The sequence below is a fragment of the Tenrec ecaudatus genome (assembly GCF_050624435.1).
Source record: "Tenrec ecaudatus isolate mTenEca1 chromosome 5 unlocalized genomic scaffold, mTenEca1.hap1 SUPER_5_unloc_5, whole genome shotgun sequence".
Classification (NCBI taxonomy): domain Eukaryota; kingdom Metazoa; phylum Chordata; class Mammalia; order Afrosoricida; family Tenrecidae; genus Tenrec; species Tenrec ecaudatus.
The window spans coordinates 1,270,888-1,292,575 of NW_027457603.1; the positions used below are offsets into that span (position 1 = coordinate 1,270,888).

Sequence of the window (21,688 nt, forward strand, 5' to 3'; positions counted from 1 at the left end):
GTTTCTCTCTCGGGTATGTGTGAGTGTCCTTGTGAGATGTCTGCTGAATTGTGGGGGGTGGGGGGCAGGTGTTTCGCTGAGGTCTCTGCAGGTCTGAGTGGGCTTCCCTTTGTTTGACCTCACAGCACCATATAAGAGGACCTGGTGGCAGGGGAAAGGGAAGGGGCTTGGTCCATGCACCCCTTGCTGTTCTTTCAGGGTCTTCTCTCCATCTCCGTGCACTTACCTAGCACGAACGGTAGGGTTCAGCAGCGGGTAGTCCGGTGTCCAGCTCTTCACTCTCTCTAGGAACACACCCAAGCTACCTGCTACCCAAGAGGCCCCAGATCCAGGCTCTGCAGATCCAGAATCTGATTTTTTACTGCCACAGTCACTCCAGAGGCTGCCTTGGCACAATCAGGACTCCAGAAACAACATCATGCTGCTGTACCAGCAGTCTCTGGGGCCTATGTCCACTTCCCTCCTCCACCACTGGTGTCAGTCCCCACCCACCCCACACACACACTTGGTGTCCTGACTGAGGCATGGAGGTCAAGGCTCAGTGGATGTCTTCCTCGCCATCCTTTACTGTTTAGTTCAGTAAACAGTAAACACTGGCCCACCAGGGGTGTTCTTTTAAGCACATGAGAATTTACTCTAGCGGATCAACTAATCATATTTTGGGGGGCCCTCCTGCCTTCTTCTATAATCTGGTGCCCAGGAAATAAAACCCTGTGTTAGAAGCACAGAGGAAACACTGACCACTATTGAACTGGTTTCCCTTATCAAGACAGGTGATGTCTAATCTCCGTGCACATCCTGATTTCCCAGGAGTCTCTAGGGGAAGGGAAGGCTGCTCCCAGTTGTGACTTTCTTTGCAGCACTCAGTCCTTAGAAGCCACTCTCTCCGGAGAACATTCCTAGAGCACGTGCACGCGTGTGTGTGTGTGTGTGTGTGCGTGTGTGTGTGAAGATCACCAGCCTGGGGTCATGTTTCCTGAGAACATTCCTAGAGTGTGCGCGTTAGTGTGTGTGTGAAAACCACCAGCCTGGGGTTATGTTTCCTGAGAACATTCCTAGAGCGTGTGTGTGTGTGTGTGTGTGCGTGTGTGTGTGTGTGTGTGTGTGTGTGTGAAGACCACCAGCCTGGGGTCATGTTTGCTGAGAACATTCCTAGAGCATGTATGTGTGTGTGTGCACACGCGTGTGTGTGCATGTGAAGACCACCAGCCTGGGGTCATGTTTCGTGAGAACATTCCTAGAGCGCGGACGCGTGTGTGTATGCATGTGTGAAGCCCAAAAGCCTGGGGTCATGTTTCCTGAGTCCTGGCACCCTGTTATTGACTCATCCCCACTCTACCCCACCCTGGCTATCAACTCATCCTTCCCCCAGTCAGGAGATGGAAATCAAGTAAAATAACAGTTTGTCGCCCCACTAAAGATAGTATTGAGAAAGTAACCTTCCCTGCTTGAAAGCTGTGCCTTTGCTATACAACCCAGTGCTCTCTGTAGGAGATAAAGTTCTGCTGTGGGGGCAGCTAGCTAAAGCTGGGGTGAAGCACCTGGCCGATTCCCCTTTGTAAGCCTGTGTTAGCTCCGCTTGTGTCTTGCATCATTTCTGGGGATCCTCATGCTCTTTGGCCCCCTTTGCTACGTCCAACGCTTCATATTCTTCTTCACTGTATCCTTCCCTACCCTGTGTCCATGGTGCCTAACCATTAGTGGTTATTACACAGACGCTCATCCTGTACCACTCAGCCTTAGCTGTTGCTCCTTCTCCGGGTTTATATACAGAGGAAGGCATGTGAGCTGTGAACCGGATTTTCCCTTGGTGCAGTGGGTGAGCACAGTCCCCCGCTGGCAGCCTCCCTAGCAGTTCCCACCCACATGTGTCAGACCTGGGACTTCCATCCTGGAGGTTACCCTAGGCTGGGAGAGAGGCAAAGGTAGCAAAATATGTCATTTCCCATTTTGTGACAGGTGTATTGAGGCGGAACCTCCATGCCAAACTTGGCAGCCTTCATCAAATGCACATGTGGGACTTAGACAGGCCGCCACATGTCTCATGCCTGCTTGGTACCATGAGACGCTACTTTGGTCTAAACCTCTTCTGGACCCTCGATGGAATTTCTTGGCTGGATTGCGCCTCTCAAAACCTATCAACTGCAGCCACATAACGTTGAAGACAAAGTAATGGCACCAGGGAACATTCTTCACTGTGTTGGGACCTTCTGAGGTTTTCACAGTAGGGGTGTTACCATAAATCATAAGAGGTGCAAAATGAAGAACTTGGGATGGAAGTGGGTGGGAAACACTGCTGAAAACCTCCTCCAGAGCCCTGCCCTTTGAGAAGTCAAAGCTAGCACTCAGAGAAGGAGACGCAGTATCTAACATAGTTAAAGGTATATTATGCCAACCTCGTCAATGAACTCATGTGGGGTTAATTGAAGGGCAGGGAGATCAATGGCTCTGTGAGCCTAGCCTTTCTGGTCTCTTGCTCTCTGATAGTGCCACCAGGGTGGATATGCATTTGTTAGGTCCCTAAAGCAGCTGGAAAGACTCATTTCCTGGGAGATCCCTGAGGAGAAGCCGCATGGACCTACCCTGTTGCAGCCCTGGTTTCTGCAGCAGCCTCATGGAGAACCTGCCAGCGCACGGACTACAATTTCCTCCTGCAGTCCATGTCTCCCCGTGTGTTTTTGGATTGTGAGGAGGACTTTGTAGATTGGTGTCAGACACATGGGATACTATTGGACTGGTGGTCTTAGATTGAACTGGGTTGGGATGCTTTTCAATGTTCACTTAACCTTTATATAAAACTCATAAAATATGAGTGTATGAATTTTGTTTCTCTAGTCTACACAGACTAACACACATGACACCCCCTCTAGATCCCGCCATGCAGCACAGAAGTCACACTTTAATGTAGGAGGGGGAAAATCTCAATTTGGAACAATGAATATCATGGCTGAGAGAAGCCATTAGCCTGTGCAGAACAGGCTAAAGTGGCTGGCATGGATACTTTCCTACTAATCAGAGCAGAAGAAGCGTCTTCTAATTTGCCAGATAAGACATATTCTCGAAGACAGTGACGTGGGCAGTGGTAAGGGTAACTGGAGTAAGCCCACCTCCTCCGCCTCTGCTGCTGCAAGCTGACTGGGCACACAAACACCCTGGGGGGCAATGGCTGAGTGTGGCTTCTGACAATGAATCCCCTGAACGGACAGAAATTTGTGAATACATCCCTGATACAGGTGCTCGTGGTGGGAAGGCTCTGGCAGTCAGGTATCGCCTGGTGGAGGCAGGGTCTCACACTTGCCACTCTCCTGTGTTCTACAAAGAAAGGAGCCCTGCAGCTGGAGGAACATCCATTAACTGAGGCCTGCGCTTCTTTTCGTGGACATAACGTTGACGCAAGATACTCCTGATGACAGCCTGGTGTCCCCTCTAGGACTTGGCCAACATCTGTCGTGAGCACCTGAGCCTCCGTGACCTTGTTAGGAGACACTGGTTGTCTTTGAAGGGGCCCAAGGCTGTGACCACAGGGTAATACGGGCTTTCCTTTTTGCAAAGGATCACAGTGTCCTGTAGATTTTTTGCTGGAGCAAATCCACTGGACAAAGTGCTTCCTCCATTTTTTGCTGTGGCCCTCAGCAGGAAGCTGTCCCTTCTCTGGTGGGAGCTGTGAGGACTTGATCTCAAGGCACTCAGCCAATGCCTTGTCTTGCACAGGCTGGCTTAACCCACAGACTTGGGAGATGCCTCTTCCCGCTAATCCTTTTCCATGCTCTTCTGGATTGGGCCATTTATGAGTCTCCCTCTTGTCAGTGGGAACAGCATCCTTCCTTCTCCTTGTCGAGGGGTCCTGAAGGTTGGGGCTTTTGAGCTTCTGCTGCCCCATGTAACTTGCTCTAGCCACCACGAAGCCACTTGGCCCTTGACATATTGGCTTATCCCCAGTGAACAAATGCTGGGGGCGGCAATGGACCACCTGAGAAGGCAAAACATTGGTGGCAGTGAGCACATCAGTGGTGCAGTCCTGAAGGAGCCCGTCAACAGGACAGCATGGAGAACCATCCTCTGCCTCTACCTCCACCTGGAGCTTAATCTCACTGCACACTCGTGCTGTAAGGCTTGGCTTTTCAGGAACTGGAGCACACTTTCCAGGTAGCAGGAACCTTTTACTACATCCTAGAGCCTCGAAGCACCCCCGGTCCACATCATTGGTTTGAGATTTTGCCAGCACACTGGTTTTGAAAGTGTCTCTATCGTCTAGCTCTATTGAAGAGGACTTCTTGACCACCACCAACCCTGTCTCTTTGGCTCTTGAAGATGGACATTCAGAGTTCACTTCCAATCTGGGGCACAACTAGCACCCTCTTTCCTTGAACCCTTGCTGGTCAGTACTAGATTTGAGGTTTGCTCTAGGCTCTCTCTCTGGACACTTTCATTCTGGAAGGTTCTGCCAAGGATACTGGGCATGAAGGCTGGAAACGGCTGCCTGAGGGCCAATGAGCATCCACTGTCATTATCAAGTGGGGGGTAGGCTGGGGTTCCCTGAACAGGCTCCTCTGTAGGGGAGCAATCAGCAAAAGGACTCTCCAGGGTAGGGCTTGATTTCTTTGGGGTCACTCTCTCTCCCCAGTCTGCCTGACAGGGTTCTCCCAGGACCTTGACAGCCTCAGTTACTAGGTTAGTTCAATACTTAGGGGTGGCTAAGCAGGTGGACTTTGGAAAGGACATTGCGTTGTCTTTTCTTGTCCTACAGAGGTTTGTGGGCTCAAGGACTTTGAGGGGCATGCACCACCTCTGCCTCATTTGGAGCCTTACGATATGCGAGTCCAGCACCTGTTGAGTGCCCGGGCTGAGAAAGGAAAGGCTCTGCGTTGTGTTCAGATCTTCCAGCTCTCCCCAGGAGGCCACATTGACAACATGTGGGTGGGTCAGGGAAATAGACAAAGCGTGCGTGGTCATCGCAAGACATGAACGGCAAACAATGCCAGGGATCTGATCCTTTCTAATCTGCTCCACCTTCCTGCACATGTGGACATTCAGGGTGTTTTCCAGTAGGATTTTATTTGGACCCCTTAGGGTGTAAGTTCCTGCGTTAATCCCCTTGTGTATCCTCAAATCACTTAACTCCTTTGAGTCGGCTCCCGGAGTTCCTTTTGGGCAGTAGTTTCCTGATCCACAGAGAGATAGATTACATTTGGATATTTTCCTCAAGTAATTCCCTTGTCCATTGACCGAGTTGTTCCTCAGCTGGACACCGGCTCTGCAGCACGCAAGCGACGGTCCAGGGTGTGTGCATCTTCCTGGGGACACCGTCTTCATTACATTCTTCCCCTGCTTGTCTCCAGGTGTTGAGCAGGAGCATTCGGGCTGCTTCATATCCAGACAAGTCCCTGGCCATTTTTCCTGAGGCTGCTTTAGTGTCAGAGACTCAAGAGTCCCATTGCCGAGGGGCCCCTGCAATTGAGGGAAGTTCTCTTGGCGGTGGAGCTCCGATTGCTTCAAGCAGCCAGGAAGCTTGGGGTCTGTCTTTGGGGTCTGCACCTTCTGATTGTCCTGGGGATGAGTGGGTTTGCGAAGACAAAAAGCTTCCTGGGGTCGTGGCATCATAAAGGGTAAAGAACTCTCACTTTCCTGTTGTTTCTTTAAAAAATGGCTTTCCAGCTGTTGAAGTGAATTTGGAATGCGTGATTGGGACTTAGTGTGGACGGTAAGACAGGATTCATCACAGGGACTCTTGTGAGGAGGAGGAAAAGGTACTGCGAGTGGGCCACGGGGCTGTGGACCGGGCGGAGTCAGGACTGTAGCCGGCGGTGGGGCCTGGGCTTGGCATGCAGTTGGAAGTAAAAGTTGGAATCGGCCTTCAGTGTAGGGCAAGGAGTGACGTTGCAACAAGAGTGGGTACTCTTTAGCTTGCATTTGAGCTGGTAAGGCATTAGGAATTTCATTAAATAAGACAGTGGGAAACTCTAGGGTGGATCCAGAGACCCTGAGAGCAGCTGCCAGAGACTCCCTGTGCAGAAAAGGTAGACCCCAGAAAAACTCACTGAATTTTTGTGGAAAATGCTTCTGAGGGCTGGGTATCTGCTCTGCTTTGATGCTGGCATTCCAGAAGGGCTGGGGAGGTGCAGTGATCTGCTCCCCATCGAGTGCCTTCAACATATTTAAGGCCTGCAGATGGTATTCTGATACACCCTTTCCTTTTTCTTCCCAAATATTCCATTTCTCTGCCTTTGTGATTTCTATTTCCAGCAGCTTGTGGACATTGGGGTTGAGCAAGGTGGGCCTCCCTACTTCCCCCTGCCTCTTTGTGGGTCCTTCCCGAAAGGTGTCTTCTTGGGGGTGCCAGGTAGAGTGCTCTTTCAGAGACCCAAAGTATTCCAAGGAGGGAAGCTATAAGTTCTTGGCAGCTGCCCAACACTGGGGTGGGGAGGCAGTAGGGAGGCCTGTGGGATCCTGACTTGTGATGGCTGCCATGGCAGGTGTGGAGCAGCGGTTGTGTGGAGATGGGCTCTGCCTGGGCCTTGCCAACAAGTCATTCTGAGAAGGAGTCCCTGTGGGGTGCGGGGCTGGTGAGTCCCAGAGAGTGCTTGGAGGCTGCAGGTAGGCCTTTGAATCCGGGGGTTTGGCACTGGGTGAGGGAAGAGCCAGTGGTGTGGGTGAAAGACTGTCAGGTTCACGGGAATGTGCGCAGTCTGGTGATTGACTCAAGGCGGGTAAGACATGAGAAGTTGAGATGCACATCTGGGCCCGTGGAAGGGTGGAGTTCTGAGACCTAGGTGTCCGGAATGGATGAGCCGCAGAACCGTGTGGGGCGCGCGTACCGACGTGGACTTCAGCCGTACCTCTATTTCGCCAGCTACCAGAGAGGGCTTGAGCTTTCTGTTGACCAAAGCTGCCAGTGTCAAGTGGGTTTCCCAAGTGGCTGCAGGAGACAGAAGGACCAGATTACTGCCAGGACTGAAGGGGCAAGAGACCTAGCAGGCTAGCAAGGGTCGGTGCAAGCTCAGCCCCTCCCCAAGCCTTGATGGCCTGCTCTTCCTGCCCCACCCCACTGCCCGGGACTCCTGTCATTCTCTGCCCATCCCTGAAAGTGTCCCCCAAACCAGCGCATCCCAGCTGCTCTGCAGCCCGAGGCCACACAGGCACCCTGGTTGGAAGATGCACCCCGCGTTGAAGCAGGAAGGTTACTTACTTCTGCCTAAGACGCAAACGCAGGTTCTGAGCGCCATATAGTTCTTGCAGGAAGCTTCGGAAAACTGGAAATCAAGAGAACCGTTATGGTGCAGCCCTCCCAGAGGACCGAAAGGAATGTCACACGGGCTGTGCACTTAGGACGTTGGACTCTCCAGAGCTCAAGGTCAAATGATAGCTTACTCCCACGGGCAGGAGGTGCTTTGGCATTTCAAGGAGCATCGGTTTCCAATATTGTCTGTGGGGTCTCAGTGAGCAATCTGAACCTTGGCAAAGTTACACAGCTTATCGCAGTTACCCCTCAATGTTCCACCTCCAAATCCACCAGAATCTGCTCCTGACACCCCCACTGCTCCCTACTGGGTCCTACCTTGGCCAGCCTTCATCCCATCCTAGGCCCCTCCTGTACATCTGGGAAATATCTGGGTTCTGTTTCCATCCACAATATCCTTTTGTTCAGGATTATTACCTGAGAGAGACGGGCTGTTGCCACTGGCATCCTGCAGAGGAGGGGACAGGAGAGCTTACAGAGCTTGGTTGAATGGGCAGAACCTTACCTTTCAGAGCGTCACCTTTGTCCCTTGACCTGCTGCTTCTCCTTGTCTCCACCTGAGGCTGGGGCACAAGAGAGGAAGTCAGGCTGGAATCCAATCCTGCGTCTGTTCTTTGTGACAAACTGCAGGCATTTACTGGTGATTAGAAGAATGACAATCTCCATGGAATGACTAAAGCCCAGAAACCAGCTTCTGTGTGAGACCTAGAGTGCATTTCTTCCGTCAGCCTTCCTCTGCTCACGGAGAGCACACACTCTCAGCACTCAGTGTTCTGGTGGGCAAGATTTTGATTATGGAGGCTGAAGCTCTGGGCCAGCCCTTGACCACTTCCTCCCCGGGGTCAGCCATGCTTTCTCAATTAGCCCAGACAGAAAAGGAGCCTTGGCCCAGAGACTGGAGCTCAAGGAAAGAGACTGAGGACCCAGTGATGAGAGCTGCCCTTTGAAATGTCTAGTCATCTAGTCCTTAGCCACTGCGTCACTATATTGGGGTTTTTTACCTATTGCCCTCTATAACAACTAGAGATGGGAGGTCTGAGATCTTCAAAGAGAAATATTTTTGAATGCTCACCTTACTGGCAAATGATTTACATATCATACGAGTCAATAGTTCAGTCGTTCAATCAGATCAAGGGCAATGGTACAATCAATGATTACCATATCCATTTTAGAACAACACCCCGCCCCCCCTCCATGGTTAAATTGCCTTCAAAAGGAGTTGTGTAATCACAGTCAGGTCTAAAGCTCTCTGTCCCCTCTGGCCTCCTTCATTTTTTCGTCTTGAAATCAATCCCCCTTCACTCCCTAGCTTCCCGATGGGGGAGTTCTCCACACTGCTGATCTCACAATCCCTCCCTCTGCCATGAGATCTCTCCACCTGCAACTCTGTCAACCCTTGTGTCCATGATCATGATGCATCCACGCCTCCTGAGCTTCACAAACAGGGAAAGCCAACAGAAATAATGAAAATCAACATAAGCCGGCAAGGATAAAATGATACCAATGCAGTGAACAAAGTCCTAACAGTGAGTAAGGACGCACCAGCCCTCATCAACATTCCAAAGCCAGGGCTGATGGTCTCTTCTTTCTTGAGATTTCCCCTATCAGGAAATTAATTACGAAAGGAAAAATTTATAAAACGAGGAAAAATCAATCTCTCCTATGGCTGGGTTGAGAATTTCTTACCTTTATCCTTTTCCTGGGTGGTCGCACAGGTGGAGTATTTGGAAGGAAGGGGAGGACCAGGAAGAAGCAACCCACTCCATACAGGATGGCCAAGGTCAAAACAGTGAACCAGGTGGGGTATTGGTAGGTCAGCCAGGAAGCACTTTTCTGTTCCAGCAGAAAGAGAATCTCCTCCATCTTCTGGATACAGCAGTTGCACTCAGGCAACTGAGCACTCTGAGTCCCCTCTGGCTTCAAACCCACTTGCATCACAAACCTGGGCCCACATCACTAAAGGGTCACAGTGGGGTGGGAGGTGACAGCAGGACAACACATAATCCCTCCCTCTACCCTCCAGCTCATCACATCCCTCCCCTGCTCTGGTCTTCTCTCTCCCACTGCCTGCTCTGGGCCTCCAAAGTCACCAGCTGCACCTGATGGAATGGAATCTTAGTGCAAGTTCTTATTCATTCCACCTCCCACCTAGGTATTACCTGCTTCCTTGGCAAGTTGCCTGAATCATGACCAATTTCATAGGCTTAGAATATCTGAAGTTGTCTCTGTCCTCAATGAAAACCTTCCCAAGTCATGATTTTACTTTGTCTTATCCAAGATAGAGAACTTAGGTTTATGTAACATTTATTTAGCTTTATGAATGTTGGATGAAAAGCTTGGAATTTGACTTCTATGACCAGGAGAGTTATTCAAGAGCTGAGGTATATCTCTCCCAGGAGAGAGATCTAACAAATTTTCTGCCAGATGGTACATTTGGGGAGACAAGGAACACTTAAGCATTAATCATTCTTAACAGTGTCCCCTGTAAATCTTCCTTGTGTGTGACTACTGCCCATTTAGGGCTTGCTCTGGGAACACTTGATGGGGTAATAAGCCTTGCAACAATTCAGGCTCAAAGGGCAAGCATCTGGCTGAGCAAAATAAAGAGATAATATGGATTGAGTTGTGTCCTTACCACTACCACTTGAGATATTCCCCCAAAATTCGTTGGAACCCTAACACTGAAGGCTATAATCTGATTTGGTTATGTGAGGGCTCTCTCTGGGAGAAATGTACCTCTGTCCTTGGCTTCACACAAGAACCAATTGACGCAGAAACCTAGTTTGTGATCCAAGTGACTTTATAAAGGATAGAGGAGGCAAATATGCTCGTGGGGGGTGGGGGCGGACTGGACAGCCCACGCGCGCTGGGTTGCATGACAGCTGGTTTGAGGCTCCCACCCATACCCTGTTGGTAGGCATGGCTGACGGTACTGTTTGACCCCATTGACTGAATTAAGCCCACCTGGTCTAGATGGGGGCCCGCCCAGGTTGACCTGCTTCCTGTCACAAGGACCTAAATGTGTGCATCTTTCCAGCCTGAAGCAGCTTTCAACTGTCTGTGATGGGGAGGAGGTTTGGCATGCACAGCGACCACCCTCAGTTCTGCCTCTACTTACCTAACAGGTACACGGCATTTCTTTTCTGTTTTTTAAAACAACAACAAAAAAATCATTTGTAATCTTTCTATTCCAGCGGTGCTAGGAGCAAGGCAGAGGCAAAACCCAAGAACAGGGTTCTTCTCTGTTGAAGCGCGATAAACTCACGGGGAAGCAAACAAGCATCTTCATCCACGTGAAGTGAATCTGTGAATCAGCAGCTCCCAACTGACCAAAGCACGCACAGAGCAGCCCAGCATCAAGGTCCGTTTCTGTGCACTGCTCCCACTGTGAGGAAGAGCTTCATGTGCATTAATAGGGAACTTTTGTAATATTTGAATTTTGAATAGTGGTTTTTGTCAGAAACTGGAAAAAATCTCAAAGCCTGAAGAAACTCCTTTCTAGTACTGAACATTCAAGGGAGCCTGTAGAAGCCTGAAATGATTGCTAGGTGACCACCTGGATCTGCTTGTTGAGTGAAAGTGGCAGAATAGCAGCAATAGAGCAGCGGGTCCATTCTGACCACTGACACTCGTGGACCTGGTTTACAGGCAGTAGAGAAGAAGATGAGAGCAGGTTGACTCGTTTGAAGTCCATGACCTACTCTGAGGGGACTAGAGTTGTGGAGAATTGGTGATGGGGCCAAGGCCTAAAGGCAATGCGACCAATGGACACTGAGGTGAGGCCAAGAGAGGGAGCCCACATTGACTTGCCCCGAACCCGACCAGATGAAGAGAAGAATGTTGAGCCTGTGCACTGGTACATACTGCTGCAGACTGTATAGACGAACTGTCCTGCTTTGACTTTCTTGTGGATGTGGACTTCACAAGGTTCCAACTGGCATGAAGACTCTTTATATTGAAGAATATGATTGTCTCCTCAGAGCACTGGGTTGATGGAAGTAGGCAGTAGAGAAACTGGATAGCCAAAATGGGCCAGATAAAGGCGTGAAGTGGCTAGCTTACAAGATTTCATAGATACTGGAATATATTCATAGAATTATAGGATTAATATGTGGGTGTACCTTACCTGCAATTGTTAAGCATAGGATATTTTTGTTTCATCACTTACAGAATATTATGTTTAAAGGAGGGTGGCACGGCGTGAAATGTATGCATTTTCATATTATACTGTTAGATACTGATATGATTCTATTATTGTTTTGAAATTATATACGGCTAAAGAATTTTGTGAAAATGTCAAATGGACAAGGGGTAGTCTGTTGTAGTTATACAATCTGGTGTCAATTTGGGACTTGAGAGGATTAAGAGTGAAGGGGTAGACTCTAGTCTCTCTATTGGGTTATGGCCAATGAGGCCTCTTTGTGGGCCTGGCCTTCCCGTCAGGGTTCTGGGAAATCTGGTCTTTCCTCCTTGGAGGCAGCAGACTATCTTTCTGCTCATTCCCTGAGAGATGTCCTACTAACAAGACACATGGCACCACACTGATAGAACCCATGCCCTGGGAACTGGAGGAGCCACATGGAGACCCTGCCAAAGCTGAGATGCTTCTACCACCACTGGATGCAGAAGACTTTGCAACTACTGACCTGTGATCTTCCTGCATTTGGGGTCATTGAAGGTGTTTCATGAGTCTGAAGAGAACATTATAGATTGATATCAGACATGGGCTAATATTGGACTTATGGACTTGATCTTGGTTGGGCTGGAATGCTTTCTCAATATACAACTGTTCTTGTATATAAAGGTCTTTCCTATACACATATGAGTGTGGATTTGTTTCTCTAGTCTACCTGGATTAACACTCATGGATCACTTTCAGGACTGTAAGTTCTGTTCCCCTGACTGCTGCAAAGTATGTGACAGAGAAGAAAAGGGAGAAGAGTGAACTGTACCCATTTATTGAGGTAAGAACAGTGATGAAGGAGAATGGCCGGTTCCCCAAACTTCATGAGTGGAAAAATGGGCTCTTGGCACAAAATGACATTCAATCTTCACCAAGAGATTCAGGGTTAAATTGCTGCCCTATCTCTGACCTCAGCTTTTGTTTTATTTTAATTCTCATATAATTCACATATATCATTCAATACTTCAGTCATATTAAGATTTGTGTAATCGTCACCACAATCAGGTTTACAACATTTCCTTCTTTTATATTCATTTTTGTTAGCCCCCCCCTCACTCCCCCAAATCTTCCCTGCCTGTCCCTAGGAGATTGTTAATTCTGTTAGTGTCTCTCTGGATTTACCTCTCCTGGATTTCATATGTATTAAAAAAAATACAAAACAAAATCAAGAAACAAGTAGAAAAGAAAAACTAACAATGATAAAAGAGAGAAAAACCTCAATCGAACAGAAAGTGAAAAATACTAAAAACTGGAACCAAATTAAAATTAGTCTGAAGAGATCAAATGATCAGCTGTTACATTTGAACTTAACTGTATCTGTTCATGTCCATGGGCTGTGGTCAGAGGGAATTCACCCCGCATGTGCATTTGAGTCCTTTTGCAAACTGGGTGTTCCGAACTTAAGCTCTGATTCTTGTTCATACCTGCAGATTGAGATTCTATTATTTATCACCCTGGCATCACACTGGCTGTGCTGCTTGTTCTGGGCGGACTTAGTTGACATCTCACTTAGATGGCTGCTTATTTTCAGAAAAAAGGTTTAAGTACAAGGCCCTGTTCTTTGTGATAGATGTGCACCATCTGATTTCAGGGTTTTTTTACACCCTATGCTTTCCAGTCAAATATTCACTTGAGGTAATTCAAAACACTCACTTGGCTCGATGACGCCAGAATAGCTCCCCTCCATGCAGTTCCATGGAGCTCAGCATAGTTAGGGCGCAGAGATGAAAAGACGATTGAACCATGTACTGAACGTTCAGGTTTTTCCCTGCTTTTGAAAATCTGTTTGCGCTTGTAGAGTAAATGTTTTGTACTTTTTAAGAGTGTAAAAAAAATAGATGGAGGGATTCAGAGAAAATGGCAACCAGATAGGACCCATCTATCTGGAGCTCCTGCTGCCAGACCAGAAAAATAGGAAATTAGGTGAAGGAAACGGGGAGGTGGAGTTCTGAAATTAGAACTAGGGTAACAGGGTTTCTCCTGAACCCCTTCTTTTGTGGGATTTCCACTCACAAAGCAAACCAAGAATGCTTTAAAGCAGCACTATAATTTTGACGAAGTGGCAGGCGCCAGATATGCCCTTGCCTGGAGCAGGGATCCCTGCAGGTGGACGCCCTGAGAGGGGGCAGAATCTCAGACACGAGGGGAACCCCACACTGAGCTCTCCATGCGGTTGGATGCCTTGAGCTCACGGTCAGGGGTTGGTGGTGGGTAGCCATAATTTAGAGTAGAAGAAAAAATATATTATTACCTTAGGAAGATCATGGTGTGGGAGAAAAAGGCAGAAAGTCGGGAGTCCAGGGAGCAAATTTAGTTCCAATTGGCCGACTAGTAAACAACCCCCCTGATAAGCTGCATCTCCCCCTCTGGGGGTCAGCTTGACAGCCACCAAATCTGAGCACATCACAAGTAGAATTTTTTTTAAGGGTGAAACATAAATGATTGGTTTAAAACTCAAACCCAAGTCTGGTTGCTCAGCTCCAAGCACCACATAGGGGAGTCCCTTAACATAAATCAGCATAAGAAGCAACCTAGCTAAGGAATGCCAGAACTCAGCCACAGGGCCCGGCAGCTTTTACCATAACAAAGACCCGCTGTAGCAGTGTCAGCCTTAAACAGCACTGAGCTGTAGCCCAGAGACTGTGGGAGACAATTTCATTCTAGCTGGCCAGAGGGATAAAAAAGAAAATCCTCTGATCTAGGAAGCATCAGCAGTCTAGATAGGACAACAAGCTTCCCTCTCAGTGATTCTAAACATAGCTGGGGAGGCCCTGTCGGTCTTGGAGCCCTAGACGGGGCTGAGGGAGCCCCCCAGTGCCCCCTCCCAGCCCCTGCTGCAGTGCTACATGCAGCACAAGGCAGGTACTCCAGCACCCAAGTGACCCCTGGCCACGGGCGCGATCTTGCTTTTGAAGTAATCTCACACAGCATCTGTGGAACCCTACATCAGGGATGGGAAAGTCCATTAACGCATGCCCAGGAGAGCCAGCATAGGAAAGCTGGATTTTCCTGCCCGTGGGCTCCGATGGATGTTGCACCTGGAGCAGCCCACCTGGGCCAGATGATTGCAGTTCAGCCAATGGGATTGACCTGGGGTCCTTCACCAGCCTCCCCGGGAACCCTTGAAAAGGCAGGAACCAGAAGGGAGAGGGGTGGTCTGGTCGTCTTCCTGGGAGGAGAGAGATCCTTGCATGACCTGAGGCAGTCTCTGCCAGGCCCCATGGTCAAAGGAATCCTATGGGTGCCTTGTAAAACCTGAAGCTTCTTTTAACTCTCATTAAATTCACTTGGATCACGAGCCCGGCTTCCGCATGAAATTTTTCTCGCGGGGAGCCAAGGACTGGGGTTGGAATTTAGGCCAGAGAGAGAGACCTTACAAGTCCATGACCCTGTGACCTTGAGGAAGAGTTGGAATTCCTCTGGCCTCAAGGACAGGTGATCAAGTATCATTACCTCCTTACCCACTGCTCTACTTATTCTCACTTTATTCACTAGCCCTTCTAACTTTTCCACCGCACTCAGTTTCAACGTGCTCAGGTTGGTGTTGGGCTTTTATTTACTCGCTTTCTTCTTTATCCCTCTTTTTTTCCCCTTTTCCCCTCTTTTTCCTCTTCTCTCCCACTCTCTCCTCTCATATGCCACTAAAGGCTTCCAGGTCACTTCCCTCCGCTTAGGGCAAATCAACCCAAATAGCAGGAGGCACTCCAGCCTGCCCTGTGTGGGAGTGCTGTACACCACACAAGGCACCTGGGACAAACACCTACAGTGCGCTGCACCGTTGAAGAAACCTCCGTCATGCCCCTAAGGTGATCTCGTCAACTAGGGCAATTCTGCCCAGCACCACTGGGTCCCGGCATTAAAAGGGCACACTGACCTGCCATGTTGGAGCAGTGTCTAAACCCCTCTGGCCCCTCATCCAAGCAATCAGGGATCAGCTACTACTTTATACTTTATTTCCTCCTTCTCTCTCTCCTTGCTCTTTACCATCACAGCCAACCTTAGTGAACTCAGTTGGATTTATTTCCTTCTTTCTCTTTATTCTCTTTTTCTTTCTTTCCTCTTTCTGTCTTTGCTTTCTTCACCTCTCTCTTAGCTTGTACGATTCTCTCTGCTCCCTCTCATTGCTTGCACATACCACTGCTGGTTTCCAGAGCCCTACACTCTGCCTAGGGCAACCCTGTCCTCCTAGTGGGCAGCCTGACCCCTAAGATAGTACTGCACACAGGACGAGTCAGAGCTACACACAGCATAACACAGGGTCAGTTATTTCTTTAACCATTTAAAAAATACTCTCTCCTCCTCCTTCCTTTTCTCTTCTCTCTTTTTCCTTTTATTGGGCTCTTCTTACAGGTTTTCTGCTTTTCTCCGCTCCATCTAGCTCTTCTCTACTTCCTACCACAGCCTCCACAGATTTGGTTCTCCTTTTTAGTTGTTTTCTTTTCTTTCTTTTTTTTTTTTTTTTTTACTGTTGTCACCTTTGTTTACTCTGTGCATTTTAGTTGTCTGTGGGTGAGTGGTTGTCAGTCTGGTTGGCATTATTGCCCCAGTCTGTGTCTTCCTCTTTCTCTCTTTTTCCTCTCCTTTCACTCTCTTTCCCATCACAAGACAATAGCTGTCTCCAGGCCACTCCCCTCTGCCTAGGGCAAACCTGAAGGCCCAACTGAGGGAGCTCCCACCCCCCACTTATTGGCGTGGCAAGCAGCTGGGGAATTCACGCTGGTCCTCTCCCACACACTAAGCCACAGGTTGTTCTCCCCTATAAAAAGTGGGGGCATCCCCAGCCTAAATCCTGAGGTCCTACAAGTGACTGTGGGAAACGCCTGACCACCACTTGTGAGGCTCCACGCTACTGTGGGAACATCCACCCAATCTCCAAGGCGATCTCTCTGTACATCCCCTTGTCTAGCCAGATTTGTAAAGTAGAATTTGGATCATGATAGTGGGGGGAGGAAGCATTTAGGAACTAGAGGAAACATGTTTCATTGTTGCTACCCTGCACCCTGACTGGCTTATCTCGTCCCCACATCCCTTCAGGAAGGGGGTGTCCAGTTACCTACCAATGGGCTTTGAGTCTCCACTCTGCACTCACCCTCATTTACAATGACATGATTTTTGTGTTCTTTGATGCTTGATATCTGATCCCTTCAACAGTTCATGGTCACACAGGCTGGTGTGCTTCCTCCATGTGGGCTTTGTTGCTTCTGAGCTAGATGGCCGCTTCTTTATTTTCAAGCCTGTAAGATCCCAGATGCTATAACTTTTGATAGCCAGGCACCATCAGCTTTCTTCACCACATTTGCTAGTGCACACATTTTTCTTCAACCATCATGTTGGAAAGGTGTTCATCATGGAATGCCAATTTAATATAACGTGTTCTTGCATTGAGTAAGTATTTGGCAATGTCCATCTACTGCCTTAATACTAAGTCTATAAATATATGCACGTTGATCTATTTACGAACCCTCCTGTATAAATATATTTACATATGTACATGCCAGTATGTAGACCTCTAGAAATACCCTTTGTCACCTAGTTCTTTCCTCTATTTACTTTTACTTTCCTCTTGTCCGACTATCATGCTCAGCTTTCACTTGGGTTTGAGTAATTTCTCTTGGTTACATTGCCCTTGCTGAATACCTACCAGGCTTCTCACACCCTCCTTGCGACGGATTTTGGATTACTTGTTGCTCCCCTGTCGCTGGATTGGTCAGCATCACCTCCTTACCCCCTCCTCTCTCTCTCCCATGTCCCCGGGAACCATTGGTCCTGTTGTTTTCTCCTCCAGACTATTCTTCCAGCCTATCTTATCTAGATAGATCTGTTGAGATAATAATATGCACCAAAAATCAAACCATAGCAAGATAGGCGATGGGTGAGAACACAGTGATGACAAAAAAACAACAACAGAAAACCAATGATCAATAAAAGAGTAAATTAATTAAAAGACAAAAAAAATTTTTAAGAAAGAAAAACCTGTAAATAGATCAAGGTCTGATTTTTTTTTTCTATAGGTGTGTCCTTCAGTCAGGTCTGATGGCGTATCATGCTCTGGCCCCAGAGTCTGTCCTTTGTACTCCCTCAGGGGCTACCCGCTCTGCTCCCATGGTTGCTCTGCTGCATGCTTTTAGTGATTTGCCTCCGTGTTGGAGGGCCAGTCGGGTCAGTCCCAACACAGAGTCTCCGGTATTGTCCCCATAGGGCCCTGGGCCAGCAAGGGATGGCATGTCTCATAGTGGGATCAGCCATATGGTCCACTCTGTACATTGGCTGTTCAGAGTGCCAAAATCATCCTCCAAGCCTGGTGGACCAGTGTGTGCTCCACTCTCTTCCTCCCCCTTCATTTGCCCCTGTGTGCTCTGATCAGACATGTCCATCTCCCCTAGCTACAGGTTCAGTGCCGTCTTCTAAAGTAAATTCTTCTGGGCGGAGGGGCAGTTGTCCACGTAGCTGGTATGGAGGCTGGACCATCCACTTTTCATTTAGGATCAAAAGCATCTAGCTTTTAGCATTAGGTGCTATTGAGTCAGTTCCAACTCAAGGCAGAATGAACCACTGCGCAGTCCTACACCATCTTCAAAACTGTTGTTATACTTGAACCTAACATTTCAGCCTTTTCCAGGGACTGGCATCTCCTGATAACATACCCAAAGCATGTGAAGTCTCCCCGTGCTTGCTTCTAAGGACCTTTCAGACTGTTCTTCTGACACAAATCTGTTCATTCTTCCAGCACTCAATGGTATTTTTAATATTCTTGGCTAGTGTCATCTTGATGGGTTGAAACACTATCTCGCTCTAGTGTTGATGTACATTTTTCTGATGCCTAATTATACTGAGTATCTTTTAAGGTAATCATTTAATTTTTATGGCATTTTGAAAAGATGTCAATGAGGTCTATTTAATTTGTGTTCAGATGGAAACACATAACTCAAACTAATATATGTGACAGTAGAATAAGAATCCATTTTATCCTAAATACTTGAGATATTTATACAGCCTACTCAGGTTTTTATCAACATAGATAAGGTGGCGGTGGTGGTGGTGGTGGTGGTTGTGGTGGTTTTGGTGGTGGTTTTTAAGAGTTAATCTCTAAATAGGGGGCTGTAGTACTGAGCACTGAATCTCCTTTGCTTGATTAATTTTTATGTTAGGGAAGTAATACAAGGATTCCATCAAATGACCCATCAGTTTGAGGAAAAAGCATATCAGAATTGATGGTCAAAGCCTATATGGCTTTATGGTTTAGTCTCTAGGGGTATGTAATGCTCTTGTGAAAATAGTATTCCTCATGATAATAACGAGGAACTGGTGGGCTTCCAGGGCTGGGAGCTGAACTGAGGGGCAGTTCTACCCTGTCTAATAGGGTCACTATGAGTTGGCAAAGACTCGATGGCTGTCAGTTTGGTTTGTTTGACTTGAGTACTGGCATTCAGTGTGTTTATCGAAATCAATAAATTACAAGCATTTTTGATGTCTATTTTTTACATACAAAATTTAAATCCCCCAAGCCTCTGAAAACTGCGAAGATTTCACAGCACTAGGTTGGTACTCTCCCATCCAAGAATCAGTGAAACTGGCAGGGTGTGAGGCATTCAGGCTCCCTCAGTTCCTCCTGCTGCCTTCCCTGACCCTGGTCACTTGCTTCTATTACCTCTCTTGGACCTTACATGCATTTGAATTAGAACACCATAGAGTACAGTGCTCTACATGTGCAGCAGCTCTAACCATGTCACTCTCTGTCTCTATGAAGCCTCTTCCAACAAAATTCAAATGCGATTGTATGTGCACACATAAACACACGCATGCACCAGAGCACCCTTCTTAACAGAGTCAGGAGGGTCTCTTAATTATTTGCTGTCCTCACTTTGGACACAAATCCCTTGATGATGAGTAGGAGAAAAGGAACATCAGGTAGTGGGGGAAACCCTAAGGAGGAACAGAGGAGAGCTTTAACTAAGAATAATGCTACTAGGGGAATGATGGCATGTGAGGAAAATTAGATACTTCCAGACTGTCAGATTTTTCCATACAGCAAAATTAACTTTTCTAGTTTTGTCTAAAACTGGCCCCAGGAAATTTCAAATAGCACATCTCAGATTATCTAACCTACAAAGGAGTAGCCGGCCTTCCACCCACCCCCACCCCACCCCCGCCAAAAAACCAAGCGGTACAAAGCTCCACTGGGTACACATTTCAAAATATACATTCTCCTGTTTGGGCAGGCATCTGGCAACTTGCTCTGAGCTAGTGCACCCACACTTTTTTCCCAAGGTCATTGCTGGTGACAAGACCTTGTGCTCTTCTCACAAGCCAGAATGCAAACATAAATCAAGTCAGTGTAAGACGCCATCATCACCTCACTCAAATACACCTCGTCAAGTGAACTCAAACTTCAAGAAGATGCTCATTTGTTTGGTTTTCTTGATGTGAGGGTGATAGTGCATTTGGAGTTTAGTCATTGCACTAGGTCAGACTGTTAATCAAGCTTCCTATATAGAGGTTCTGAAGATATTGTGTAAGAAGGTCTGAGTTGTCTGGCTAGACCAGAGCTTGCACACTGCTATTGACTAGAAGTTCCGACACACAGAATCCAGGACAGATAAACCCCTCAGGACCAATACTGAGAGTAGCAACACCACGAGGGAAGGTAGGGGGGAGAAGCAGAAGAAAGGGGAAACCAATCTCAATGATGGACATACAGCCCCACTCCACCACCCAGGGGAACAAACAGCAGAAGTTTGGGTGAAGGGATACAGCAGAGGCGTAAAATATAAAAATAAAAAGTATGTATAAAGTATCAGTGGTTCACGTGGGTGGGAGGAGGGGAAAAAAGGAGCTCAAGGAGAAAGAACATGTTTGGAAATGATGATAGCAATGTATGTACAAATGTGCTTCATACAAATTGGTGTATGAATTGTTACAAGAGCTGTAAGATCCCCCAATAAAATGATTTATTTAAAATAAAAAGGACTGATTAGTGGTAGACAGGGGACTGGTTTTGCCACCATGACAGTGCACCTGCTCACACACAAAAAACAGCATGCCTCTATCGCCCGATCTGATCCCAGCACACCGAGGCAAAATACTAAGGGTGTACAACAGAACAGGAAGGGGAACAGAGCAACGAAGTCCCCAGGGAATACCAAAAATAGACTTTGGGGCCAGGGCTAGCTGACCCATCATACTCTATGAGAAAGCACTCCTAAAGGCCAACAAACAGTCCTTGAACTAACTAAAAGCTTTTCTTTCTTGTGTTTTGTTTTGCTTTTTGTCATTGGCTTGTTGGTGGTGGTGTTGTTCTTTTGTTTCATTTTGTTGCTTGGGTTTGCTCTGTCTCGTTTTTGTGCATGCTATGATTTCCACAGGTCTGTCTAAATGAGATAGGCTGGATGAACAATCTGGAGGAGAAAACAATGGGACTTACAGCTGGGGGAGGGAGATGGGAAAGGGGGGTGTAGGGAAAAAGGAAGTGCTGTTAACAAACCCAGGGACAAGGGAACACCAAGTGATCCAAATAGATGGTGAGGAGGGTGTAGGAAGCTTGGTAGAGTGTGACCAAGAGTAATGTAACCTAGAGGAATTACTGAAACACAAATGAAGGCTGAACATGAGAGTGGGACAATCAGAAAGTAAAAGGAAATCAAGGAAAGAGGTAGGAAGCAAAGGGCATTTATAGAGGTCTAAATAAAGGCATGTGCATATGTAAATATATTTATGTATAACGATGGGGAAATAGATCTATATGCATATATTTATAGGTTTAGTATTAAGGTAACAGATGTACATTGGGCCTCCATTCAAGTACTCCCTCAATGCAAAAATACTTTGTTGTATTAAAGTGGCATTCCGTGATGCTCACCTCCCCAACACAATTGCTGGAGGCAAATGGGTGCATAAGCAAATGTGGTGACTGAAGTTGATGGTGGTCGGCTATCAAAAGTTATACATTCTGGGGTCTTAAAAGCTTGAAGTTAAACAAGTGGTCATGTCGCTGAGAAGCAACAAAGCCCACATGAAAGAAGCACACCAGCATGTGTGATCACGAGGTGTCGGAAGAATCAGGTATCAGACATCATCGGAACAAAAAAATCATATCTTTGTGAATACGGGGGAGTGTGGAGTGAAAACCCAAAGCTCATTTGTAGATAATTGGACATCCCCTTACAGAAGGGTAGCAGGGAGGAGAGGAGCCAGTCAGGGTGCACTGTAGCAACAATGAAACATACAACTTTCCTCTAGCTCCTAAATGCTTCTTCCCCCACAACTAAAAT

At 47.5% G+C, this 21,688-nt stretch overlaps 1 long non-coding RNA gene across 1 annotated transcript; it reads left to right on the plus strand.

The window, feature by feature from the left end:
* Positions 1 to 6,411: 6,411 nt before the first annotated feature.
* Positions 6,412 to 12,045, plus strand: LOC142435879 (uncharacterized). The gene is made up of 3 exons (XR_012781635.1): positions 6,412 to 9,035; positions 10,275 to 10,362; positions 10,432 to 12,045. It is a non-coding gene; the product is annotated as an uncharacterized LOC142435879 (long non-coding RNA).
* The last annotated feature ends 9,643 nt before the right edge of the window (positions 12,046 to 21,688 follow it).